Source organism: Ascaphus truei, chromosome 2, assembly GCF_040206685.1.
Source record: "Ascaphus truei isolate aAscTru1 chromosome 2, aAscTru1.hap1, whole genome shotgun sequence".
Lineage (NCBI taxonomy): Eukaryota > Metazoa > Chordata > Amphibia > Anura > Ascaphidae > Ascaphus > Ascaphus truei.
In genome coordinates this window covers 415,440,315-415,453,485 of record NC_134484.1, presented here as the reverse complement: position 1 = coordinate 415,453,485, position 13,171 = coordinate 415,440,315, and the positions used below count along the sequence as shown (strand labels likewise).

Genomic DNA, 13,171 nt, shown 5'->3' with positions numbered 1-13,171 from the left:
ACCCCCCCCGCAAGCCCTCCCCAACCATCGTTGGGGCGAATACCCCATTCACCCACCCTCCCGCAACCCACAACAATAAAATACACACAGCAGCCGCCAAAAAATAAATAAATAAATGACAATAAATACATTTGAAATACATTTTTATTGATAGTGTAGATGTGCAGGGGGTCTGCGGAGCTGAACCGCGTTGGTTTTAGGTCTGGGGACCCCGTGCCCCCCGAGATACAGGCCCCTTTAGGGGGTGCCGGTATCCCTCTGCGTTTAAAGATCCCGATCACGTGACCGCGGCCTGTAAACCAAGCAGAGCAGAGGGATACCGGCACCCCCTAAAGGGGCCTGTATCTCGGGGGGCACGGGGTCCCCAGACCTGAAACCTGTGCGCTTCTGCTCTGGAGACCCTTTGCACATGTACACTATCAATAAAACACATACAATATACAGTATAAATAAACACTCGTTCTTTACCTTAGCGTCTATGCGCTATGGTAAAGAAGCATTATTTTAATAATATTGTAAAGTGAGCAGGGGGTTCCCTGAGCCAGAAATTAATGCTCAGGGAACCCCCCCCCCCCCCCCCCTGCTCCTGATCAATATTATAAAAAATACGGAAAATGCTGCGTCATTACCATAGCGGATAGCCGCTAAGGCAATGAAGGGGTTAACCCACCGTGCCCGCTTTATTGTGTGTAGTGGGGATTGGTGAGGGGGGTATTTGGCCCTTGGTGTGAGTTTAGGACTTGCGGGAGGGGGGGGGGTTGCGGGTGCACTTAACCCCTTCACGACCGTAGCAGTTAATACCGCTACGGTCATGAAGGGGTTAAGCCCTCCCGCTACCCCCCCCCCCCGCAAGCCCTCCCCAACCATCGTTGGGGCGAATACCCCATTCACCCACCCTCCCGCAACCCACAACAATAAAATACACACAGCAGCCGCCAAAAAATAAATAAATAAATGACAATAAATACATTTGAAATACATTTTTATTGATATTGTAGATGTGCAGGGGGTCTGCGGAGCTGAACCGCGTTGGTTTTAGGTCTGGGGACCCCGTGCCCCCCGAGATACAGGCCCCTTTAGGGGGTGCCGGTATCCCTCTGCGTTTAAAGATCCCGATCACGTGACCGCGGCCTGTAAACCAAGCAGAGCAGAGGGATACCGGCACCCCCTAAAGGGGCCTGTATCTCGGGGGGCACGGGGTCCCCAGACCTGAAACCTGTGCGCTTCTGCTCTGGAGACCCTCTGCACATGTACACTATCAATAAAACACATACAATATACAGTATAAATAAACACTCGTTCTTTACCTTAGCGTCTATGCGCTATGGTAAAGAAGCATTATTTTAATAATATTGTAAAGTGAGCAGGGGGTTCCCTGAGCCAGAAATTAATGCTCAGGGAACCCCCCCCCCCCCCTGCTCCTGATCAATATTATTAAAAATACGGAAAATGCTTCACGTCTGTGTTAAAACTCCCTGCCTTCTCTCTAATCTATGTAAAACCCCCTCCCCCTATTCTCGCTTTTAAAACGCCCTGCCTTCTCTCTAATCTATGTAAAAACCCCTCCCCCTATCCCCCTATTGTGTGTGTGCGTTAAGCTTCCCTGCAAGCTATGTAAAAAAACCTCCCCCTATTGTGTGTGTGTGTTAAATCTGCCTGGCCTGTGTTTCTGATTGCTGAGTGCTCTGCGTTTAAAGGTCCCGATCACGTGATCGCGGCCTGTAAACCAAGCAGAGCAGAGGGATACCCGCACCCCCTAAAGGGGCCTGTATCTCGGGGGGCACGGGGTCCCCAGACCTGAAACCTGTGCGCTTCAGCTCCGGAGACCCCCTGCACATGTACACTGTGAATAAAACACACACATCATTAAAGAATCATTCTTTAGCTTAGCGGCTATGCGCTATGGTAAAGAAGCAGCATTTCTGTCTTTTTAATAATATTGTACAGTACAGTGAGTAGGGGGTTCCCTGAGACAGAAATCTAATCTCAGTGGACCCCCTGCTCCTGCACAATATTATTAAAAGTTCAGAAACGAGGCTTCATTAGCATAGCGTATAGCCGCTAAGGTAATGAAGGGGTTAAGGCATAATAACCAATAAATACATTCAATACACTACCCACTACCCATGGCAACCTCCGCTGCTGTACAGTAAAACAGAGAAAAAAAATAACACTTTCAAAGTAATGTCCCCTAACCCCTTAATCACCATAGCGGTTATTAACCGCTACAGTCATGAAGGGGTTAACCCACCCTCACCCACCCACCACTCGGGATGCCTACATACCCTCCCACACTAACCCCCCCCACCCGTGAGGCCTAACCACCCAGTCAGTACCCACAAGGGAGGCCTACCCACATACCGTTGGGGAAACACCCCACCCCCACCCCAGTACCCACAATAAAAACAGTACAATGACCCACAATAAACAGCATTCTATTTATTAAATACATTACCCACCCCCTGTGCCCCCCCCCATAAATACAAGATTTATTCTTTTACATTCAGGGTCCATAACGCAGCCCCACGCTAGTCCCCGGTGGGCTGGCAGGGCACCTGGACAGACCTACAGTTTACCAGCAGCATTCCACAGGTTCTGGAGGCCTGCTGGTGGATCCTGCCAGCACCATGGCGCCCAGGTGGTCTCCTTGGGTCACCGTGAGCCACAATTGGGTCCACACGGTAGGCCCAAGGATGTCTGGGAGACCCGGGTCAAACCCACAGGTGTCTGCGGGGCCTCGGGTGGTTCCCATGGGGGTCTGGGGAACTCACGGGTGCTCACTACGGGTCCGCGGTGCCCCCACAGAAGTGGGACCACACATCATCATCCCCGCACCTACGGGTCGGAGGTGCCCCCACAGAAGTGGGACCACACATCGTCATGCCCGCAGACTACGGGTCCGCGGTGCCCCCACAGAAGTGGGACCACACATCATCATCCCCGCATGTGTCACCCGTGGAACCACCAGCCTGCTACCCTTTAGGATACCCGAGGATTCCCCGCGGGTGGTCTCCAGAGGTCCCACGCAAAACCACGGAAGTAACCCTGAATGTAAAAAAAATAAACCTGGCCTATACATTCAATACATACACCCTCCCCCCCAACACCTACAGTACAATAATGTGCAAAATAACTATTATCCAGATATGGATAATAGATTAATTGCCCATTATTAAAAACATTAACTAGCATATACAAATAAATAAAGTACTACTGACCTCATCAATACGAAGTGTCCGACGCCAGCGCCTTCCTTCTCTTGCCCACACAAAACATAGCCAAAACCAAGCCAATACATTGCAATTACATTCAGATATCAATTAACCCCTTAAACACCTTATCGGATAATAACCGCAAAGGTAATTAAGGGGTTAAGCCACACAGGCACGATACCCACCCTTCACCCATGAATTTGTACTGTGGCTTCATCATGCAACTATATATATATATATACACTGTATATATATATACAGAGAGACAGAGATAAAGAGAGAGAGAGAGATATATATACAGTATGTATATATATATATATATATATATATATATATATATATATATATATATATATATATATACAGTATATACACACACGTTATATACACACCCATGATAAACCAATATACAGTACAAATAAATGTAGAAGGGTTATCAAAAGCATACTGCCCTACAACCAAACACGTCTCCATACAGACACTACATTAAAATCAATTTCCTTTAAAAATCCTAACTGATCTCACAATCTACTGTACTGTATATGATCACAAACCAATGAAAAAAGTCACATTCCAAAATGCATAAAATCTATGCACCATACTGTATACATTCTGCAAATTAATCAACGTAAACAAAAATCAATTAGCAATCATTATTTAGATCTCTAAACATTTCACACTCAATCATGAACAATGAAACCATTAACAGATTCACGCCTAGAGCAGAACAATTAAGCCTTTGAAAAAATATAAGTACCGACAAAAATACAACCTTTCCAAACCAAGCCTACCTACAGTATCCCTGACCTTCCTCAAACACACAATACAATACCAAGGAATACATCTACAGTATCTAATTTTAAAATACTTTAAACTCACAAAATAATTAAAAACACATCTAATCCAGCTTTTAAAACATCATCATTTCTTACCCTGAATGTATACTGTACAGTATATCTCTCTAGACATATATATTGTACATACATACATACAGTGGCAAGAAATGATATACCACAAAAAAAAAAAAAATACACAGGTTAAAAAACCTTTTGAAAAAATTAACAAGTTAAATAAAATACATTTCTTTACTGTAGTTCACTTACCATTACTTGCCCCCACCGACTCCCGTTGCCCAGCTTACTCACGAACCAATCCACGATCAGGAACCCATAAAATAATAAACCATTGAAAATAATAAACATTAAACTAAAAATCCAAACCAATCCACGGGTCTTCTACTTGTAATACATCTTCATCTGTATTCTTCTTTCTTCTATCTCCTTCCGGGCGGGGCAGGGCGTGGTCTTCTTTCCATCATCGGCCACGCCCTTGTCATTTTTCTTCTCCGGAGGTCCTTCCTCCGCGGCGTCTGGCTGCAAAATGAGACGACATAGGCTTTTAAAGACCTATGACGTCACATTTTGCGTCATGGTTCCCACGGTCCTGATTGGGCCGTGAAAACCATGTGTTTTGGCCGATAAAAAAAAAATGATGACGTCACTTAAAGGGAATGAAAGCACAGCCAATCAGAATGGCTTTGCTTCAATTGCCTTTAAGTTGACGTCATGAAAAGGCACATGGCCGTGCACACATGGTACTAGAGCCAATCAGAGCGTGGGAACTTTATCCCTACTCTGATTGGCTCTGGTATACCATGTGTCAGGGGCTTGGGGGAGAAAGGATGTGACGTCAATGAAAACCTGTCACGTGGTACGGTAGCCAATCAGAGCGTGGGAACTTTATCCCTACTCTGATTGGCTCTGGTATACCATGTGTCAGGGGCTTGGGGGAGAAAGGATGTGACGTCAATGAAAACCTGTCACGTGGTACGGTAGCCAATCAGAGCGTGGGAACTTTATCCTTATTGACGTCACATCCTTTCTCCCCCAAGCCCCTGACACATGGTATACCAGAGCCAATCAGAGTAGGGATAAAGTTCCCACGCTCTGATTGGCTCTAGTACCATGTGTGCACGGCCATGTGCCTTTTCATGACGTCAACTTAAAGGCAATTGAAGCAAAGCCATTCTGATTGGCTGTGCTTTCATTCCCTTTAAGTGACGTCATCATTTTTTTTTTATCGGCCAAAACACATGGTTTTCACGGCCCAATCAGGACCGTGGGAACCATGAGAAAAAATGTGACGTCATAGGCCTTTAAAAGCCTATGTCGTCTCATTTTGCAACCAGACGCCGCGGAGGAAGGACCTCCGGAGAAGAAAAAAGACAAGGGCGTGGCCGATGATGGAAAGAAGACCACGCCCCGCCCCGCCCGGAAGGAGATAGAAGAATACAGATGAAGATGTATTACAAGTAGAAGACCCGTGGATTGGTTTGGATTTTTAGTTTAATGTTTATTATTTTCAATGGTTTATTATTTTATGGGTTCCTGATCGTGGATTGGTTCGTGAGTAAGCTGGGCAACGGGAGTCGGTGGGGGCAAGTAATGGTAAGTGAACTACAGTAAAGAATTGTATTTTATTTAACTTGTTAATTATGTCAAAAGGTTTTTTAACATGTGTATTTTTTTTTTTTGTGGTATATCATTTCTTGCCACTGTATGTATGTATGTACAATATATATGTCTAGAGAGATATACTGTACAGTATACATTCAGGGTAAGAAATGATGATGTTTTAAAAGCTGGATTGGATGTGTTTTTAATTATTTTGTGAGTTTAAAGTATTTTAAAATTAGATAGATGTATTATTCCTTGGTATTGTATTGTGTGTTTGAGGAAGGTCAGGGATAGATAGCCTTGGTTGTACTGTAAAGGTTGTATTTTTGTCGGTACTTATATTTTTTCAAAGGCTTAATTGTTCTGCTCTAGGCGTGAATTTGTTAATGATTTTATTGTTCAGGATCTAGTGTGAATTGTTTAGGGATGTAAATAATGATTGCTAATTGAGTTTTGTTTACTTGGTTGATTACAGTAATTTGCAGAATGTATATGGTGCATACAGTAGATATTTAGGCATCATTTATATTGGAATGTAAGTTGTTTAAATGGCTTTTCAGAGGTTTAGTGATGATTTACAGTAGATTGAGAGATCAGTTATGAATATTAAAGGAAATTAATTTTAATTTAGTGTGTATGTATGGAGAAGAGTTTGGTTGTAGGACAGTGCTTTTGATAACCCTTCTACATTTATTTGTACTGTACAGTATATTGGTTTATCATGGGTGTGTATATAACGTGTGTATATATATATACTGTATATATCTCTCTCTCTCTCTCTCTCTGTCTCTCTGTATGTATATATATACAGTATATATATATATAGTTGCATGATGAAGCCACAGTACAAATTCATGGGTGAAGGGTGGGTATCGTGCCTGTGTGGCTTAACCCCTTAATTACCTTTGCGGTTATTATCCGATAAGGTGTTTAAGGGGTTAATTGATATCTGAATGTAATTGCAATGTATTGGCTTGGTTTTGGCTATGTTTTGTGTGGGCAAGAGAAGGAAGGCGCTGGCGTCGGACACTTCGTATTGATGAGGTCAGTAGTACTTTATTTATTTGTATATGCTAGTTAATGTTTTTAATAATGGGCAATTAATCTATTATCCATATCTGGATAATAGTTATTTTGCACATTATTGTACTGTAGGTGTTGGGGGGGAGGGTGTATGTATTGAATGTATAGGCCAGGTTTATTTTTTTTACATTCAGGGTTACTTCCGTGGTTTTGCGTGGGACCTCTGGAGACCACCCGCGGGGAATCCTCGGGTATCCTAAAGGGTAGCAGGCTGGTGGTTCCACGGGTGACACATGCGGGGATGATGATGTGTGGTCCCACTTCTGTGGGGGCACCGCGGACCCGTAGTCTGCGGGCATGACGATGTGTGGTCCCACTTCTGTGGGGGCACCTCCGACCCGTAGGTGCGGGGATGATGATGTGTGGTCCCACTTCTGTGGGGGCACCGCGGACCCGTAGTGAGCACCCGTGAGTTCCCCAGACCCCCATGGGAACCACCCGAGGCCCCGCAGACACCTGTGGGTTTGACCCGGGGCTCCCAGACATCCTTGGGCCTACCGTGTGGACCCAATTGTGGCTCACGGTGACCCAAGGAGACCACCTGGGCGCCATGGTGCTGGCAGGATCCACCAGCAGGCTTCCAGAACCTGTGGAATGCTGCTGGTAAACTGTAGGTCTGTCCAGGTGCCCTGCCAGCCCACCGGGGACTAGCGTGGGGCTGCGTTATGGACCCTGAATGTAAAAGAATAAATCTTGTATTTATGGGGGGGGGCACAGGGGGTGGGTAATGTATTTAATAAATAGAATGCTGTTTATTGTGGGTCATTGTACTGTTTTTATTGTGGGTACTGGGGTGGGGGTGGGGTGTTTCCCCAACGGTATGTGGGTAGGCCTCCCTTGTGGGTACTGACTGGGTGGTTAGGCCTCATGGGTGGGGGGGGGTTAGTGTGGGAGGGTATGTAGGCATCCCGAGTGGTGGGTGGGTGAGGGTGGGTTAACCCCTTCATGACTGTAGCGGTTAATAACCGCTATGGTGATTAAGGGGTTAGGGGACATTACTTTGAAAGTGTTATTTTTTTTCTCTGTTTTACTGTACAGCAGCGGAGGTTGCCATGGGTAGTGGGTAGTGTATTGAATGTATTTACTGGTTATTATGCCTTAACCCCTTCATTACCTTAGCGGCTATACGCTATGCTAATGAAGCCTCGTTTCTGAACTTTTAATAATATTGTGCAGGAGCAGGGGGTCCACTGAGATTAGATTTCTGTCTCAGGGAACCCCCTGCTCACTGTACTGTACAATATTATTAAAAAGACAGAAATGCTGCTTCTTTACCATAGCGCATAGCCGCTAAGCTAAAGAATGATTCTTTAATGATGTGTGTGTTTTATTCACAGTGTACATGTGCAGGGGGTCTCCGGAGCTGAAGCGCACAGGTTTCAGATCTGGGGACCCCGTGCCCCCCGAGATACAGGCCCCTTTAGGGGGTGCGGGTATCCCTCTGCTCTGCTTGGTTTACAGGCCGCGGTCACGTGATCGGGATCTTTAAACGCAGAGGGATACCGGCACCCCCTAAAGGGGCCTGTATCTCGGGGGGCACGGGGTCCCCCGACCTGAAACCAGTGCGGTTCAGCTCCAGAGACCCCCTGCACATCTACACTATAAATAAAAATGTATTTCAAATGTATTTATTTATTTATTTATTGCGGGGATGCTGTGTGTGATTATTTTTTATTGTGTTTAGCGGGGGTGGGTGACGGGGTTTATAAATGTGAGTTTATAAATAAAATAAAGAATATTATTTATAGGGGCCTTAGAACAGAAGTTCCCACGCCAATTGCGCGCTCATTGCTCTTTTGTTACAATGTTGCTGGTCTTGCGGGTTTGCAGTCTGGCAGCAAAAAGCAGTTTGTAGTACTGAGTGTGAGATAAAGTAACCAGTTCTTTTATTGCTGAAGTCGCCACCAAAAACTTTTATTTACAAATACAGTACAAAAACCGTGCAACACACAACAACATTCAGTATCCTTTGTTTAAGTACAGCAGGTACTATAGGGTAAAACATGTACTGTACAGTACACTGGCGACACACTTTATTCGAGCTCGGCTAGTCCCACGAATTCGGGTATACCCGGGTGTATTGAGGTTTGTGACTGTTTTCTGCCCGAGTGCATTGGGTTATTTTCCAGGCAGGGATTCAAGCATTTTATTCCCGCTGGCTGCAATACTGCACAGTATATATATATATACTGCATTACAATTCATGAATTTATGCCATCTGGTAGACACGCGAAGCATTGCAGCCTATTAAATCCTAATCATTATTATTTAACAGATCAGCCGCCCGTCAGCCAGGCATGAACCCAGGCTGGGAAGGCAAACGCAACGGGGCTTGTCAGAGGTGAGGAGCGGCGCATTCCAGGTATCTGCCAGGTACATACTGGGTATTTGCTCGAATAAAGTGTGTCGGTGCAGTACAGCACAATATTACAGTATGGTTTCACTGAAAGTTCTCCCCATTTTCCAGCCATGGCCGATGCCTTGCATGGCGCAAAACGCCATTAATGCAGTCTCTAACGCCTCTCATTACAGGATCTGTAACAGGGTAATAGCGCTGCATTTCTTCCACAATCTTTTTCCTTAAATTGGCAGGAAGGGCATTTTTTTGGCGATTCCCATCATAGTTCACTTTGAACACCCACTCGCAGTACAATGTGTAGGGAACATGGTGTTTAAATATGATCAAGGCATACTTGTGTGGTATACCAGCACTCCTCACCCTATACTTCTCCCTCAGCGCCGGTGGCAGATCGCACAGGGAGATGTCGGGCACTGTTTGTATGCGAGCGGGTGTAGGAAGTCTTTTGGGAGCGGGTGTACTTGAGGCGATGGGCAATGGTAGGGTGTCTGGGAGGAAGCTTTCCTCCGGTAGTGGTCGCCGGGTTGTCTCCTGGCGTGGTCTTGACGGGGTTGTAATGTCCTCCTCAATAGCATAGTACACTGTATCTTGTGGTGGAGGGGGTGTGCTTGGTGATGGAAGGGGGTCGAAGGTACCATGCATCACATCCATGTCACCCCCCTGCTCCAGCGTCGGGGAAACAGGGGCATTAACACCGAGCAAATAATGTATGCCCGCTATGTCTGCCTCTATCTTGTGCATCTGTTGATCCATACGTTGCTCCATATGTAGCATCCGTTGATCCAGCCGCTGCTCCATTTGTAGCATCCCTTGCTCCATATGTAGCACCGACTCCAGAAGCAGATCTAGCTTTGCCAGCACACTAGAATTCCCGGGGAGATCCACACTTAGCCCATTCAGGATCCGGTCCAACGAGCTGCTTGTGCATGGCATCTGGAGATCTGGGGGGATGGGTGCAACGGAGGATGAGATGGGGGTTCCCTGGAGAGAAGCGGCATCGATGGAGAGTGGAAGAGGTGACCTGGGGATGCCCGGTACAGGAGAAGCTGCAGCGTGGTGGAAGAGGGATGGAGAAGGTGACCGCTGGATTTCCGGGCGAGAAGCAGAGTCGTCCAAGAGCAAAGGAGACAGTGACCCGTTGATTTCAGAGGCAGCAGCATCTTCAGATGGAACCGGAGAAGATGGGGGTGGAGAAGCCGGGCTGAAGATTTCCGGGACAGCTACAGCAGAGTCGTCGAAGCTTATGGGAAGTGGTCTGCGGATTCGGTGAGTTGGCTGCCATGCGTCTTGCGAACCGAGCACAGTACCGTATTTCTTCTTCACATAATAAGGCTGACGTGTTTTAAAAGCCTTAGCCTTTGGGGTCAGCAGAAGGTTTTCTTTGTTGGCCTTAGCCTGTCGCTTTGCCTTTGGCTTGGAAACGGTAACTGCCTTTCTCTTTTTCAGTGTGGCAGGCACAGCAGAGGTGAGATGATTCTTTCGTCCATAGAACCGGGGCTGCTCCATGTAAGCGGGAGACACAATGCAGTATCTGGACAATGGCTCAGATAAAGATCAGCAAGTGGTGGGCTATGCAACGTGTACAACCTTTTATGCATGGCTGCCAGGTACAGGTGTTGAAAGTGGGTGGTCTGTTATGTGAGTCATTAACATATAAATACACCATCCATTTTGTGGATTCACTGCACATTGAATACACATCGACTAAACATCGAATATACATTCTTGTGTTTGTATTTCTTTCTACAGTACTCGCAGCAATGCCTGTTAAGAAGATTTCAAAGGATCTCAGCATGAGAATGAAGGACATGTACACGAGCGGAAAACGAATTGCAGATATCCACGCCTGGTTAACTGCTTCTGGCCTCGTTGTGCCATCAAGCACCGTGTGCTATCATGCACAAGGAAAAAACAGAGACCGCAAAAAGGCACCAAAGATAACAAATGCGTAAGTATACTGTATTTATAAAACTTAACCAAAAAAAATATAGAAAACTGTAGTGTACATCTACAGTATACCGTTTTTATATAGTATATTTATTATATTACAACAGTATATACTGTAGTGTACTGTATGTGTGGTCAATTTATATTTTTTGTGCAGCAGTATACACTTTTGGTATATTGCAATTCATCTGACAACGAATATACAGTATATGATGTGTATTTATTATGATATAACAACAGTATACCGTTTTTATATAGTATATTTATTATATTACAACAGTATACAGTATACTGTAGTGTACTGTATGTGTGGTCAATTTATATTTTTTGTGCAGCAGTATACACTTTTGGTATATTGCAATTCATCTGACAACGAATATACAGTATATGATGTGTATTTATTATGATATAACAACAGTATACCGTTTTTATATAGTATATTTATTATATTACAACAGTATATACTGTAGTGTACTGTATGTGTGGTCAATTTATATTTTTTGTGCAGCAGTATACACTTTTGGTATATTGCAATTCATCTGACAACGAATATACAGTATATGATGTGTATTTATTATGATACTGTATAACAACAGTATACCGTTTTTATATAGTATATTTATTATATTACAACAGTATATACTGTAGTGTACTGTATGTGTGGTCAATTTATATTTTTTGTGCAGCAGTATACACTTTTGGTATATTGCAATTCATCTGACAACGGAATATACAGTATACAGTATGATGTGTATTTATTATGATATAATAACAGTATATTTATATAGTATATTTATATTACAACAGTACTGTATACTGTATATTTTGTCTATTTATATTTATAGTACAGCAGTATACATTTTTTGTATATTTATATTTACTGTATATTACAACATTACATGTACAGTATACAGTATACATTTTATATTGCTGCATATTAATAACACAATATAATTTCTTTGCATTGTAGGGAGACTACTCTTCTGGTGGACAGAATAAGTGAGGAGAATGATGAGAGGAGCGCATTAAGGGTTAAAAACACTCTTCAGGAAAACCACAATCTGACTGTATCCGAGAGCAGCATAAAGAAGATGAGACGCAGAATTGGATGGAAATATGGACGTGTGAGGTTAGTAGTGGACAGTACAGGAGGTACTGTACTGTAAAGTAAAAGTGTTGTTTTGCAAACTGTACTGCGCTGTGACGCTAACATTTTTTATTCATTGTCATTACAGAGCGTACCCCATGATACGGGACGCAAACAAAATCAAAAGAGTGCTCCAGGCCCAGGCATGGATCGACAGCGGTGAGACTTTCCAGGATTGCATCTTCACTGATGAGTCTACTGTGTCGCTGGAGAGATTTGCAAGATTTGCGTTCCACAAAAAAGGCCGCATAACTTTGAAGCCGCGGCCAAAACACCCTGTGAAGCTGCATGTGTGGGGTGCCATCTCTAGGCGTGGACCGGGATGCATTGTCGTCTTTGAAGGTACAATTTCTCAAATATAATGCCGCCTAATGCACTGTACTTGACTAGTGTTGCCTTACCGTATGCACTGTACTGTACTATTGAGCACTTTTCTTTTCTTGCTATAGGAATCATGAATAAAGATTTCTTCCAAGACAACATTGTGCCCGTGATAGTGTGATACATCACACAAGACTTTCCCAATGGTCATCGCTTTTACCAGGACAATGATCCCAAGCACACCGCGTCGACGGCGCATATCCTTGAGCGCGGCATCAACTGGGTGAAGACGCCAGCGGAGTAAGTGCAGTAGACCGTGTCCCATTTATGTTCCCCACTGTTTGTACTGTGTACTGTATCTCTTAAACTAATTGTCCTTTCTTTCCAAACACAGATCGCCAGACTTCAATCCGATCGAAATGGTCTGGCATCAGCTGAAGGACCACATCCGTAAAGTGGCGAAACCCTCCAAGAAGGACGAGTTGTATACAGCCATAATGAGTTTTTGGAACGATGTACTCACCGAGGAACGATGCAATAAATATATAGACCATATTGCCACTGTGTTGCCCATTGTCATCGCGCGCAATGGACAAGCATCAGGAAAGTAGTACAGTGCTGTAGTATTGTACAGTAGGTACAGTAT

The 13,171-nt window shown here is 44.4% G+C and overlaps 1 protein-coding gene across 2 annotated transcripts in view; it reads right to left on the bottom strand.

The window, feature by feature from the left end:
• The window catches only part of PLXDC2 (plexin domain containing 2), a 656,766-nt gene that overhangs the window by 165,129 nt on the left and 478,466 nt on the right, over window positions 1–13,171 (bottom strand). The window lies entirely within an intron of this gene.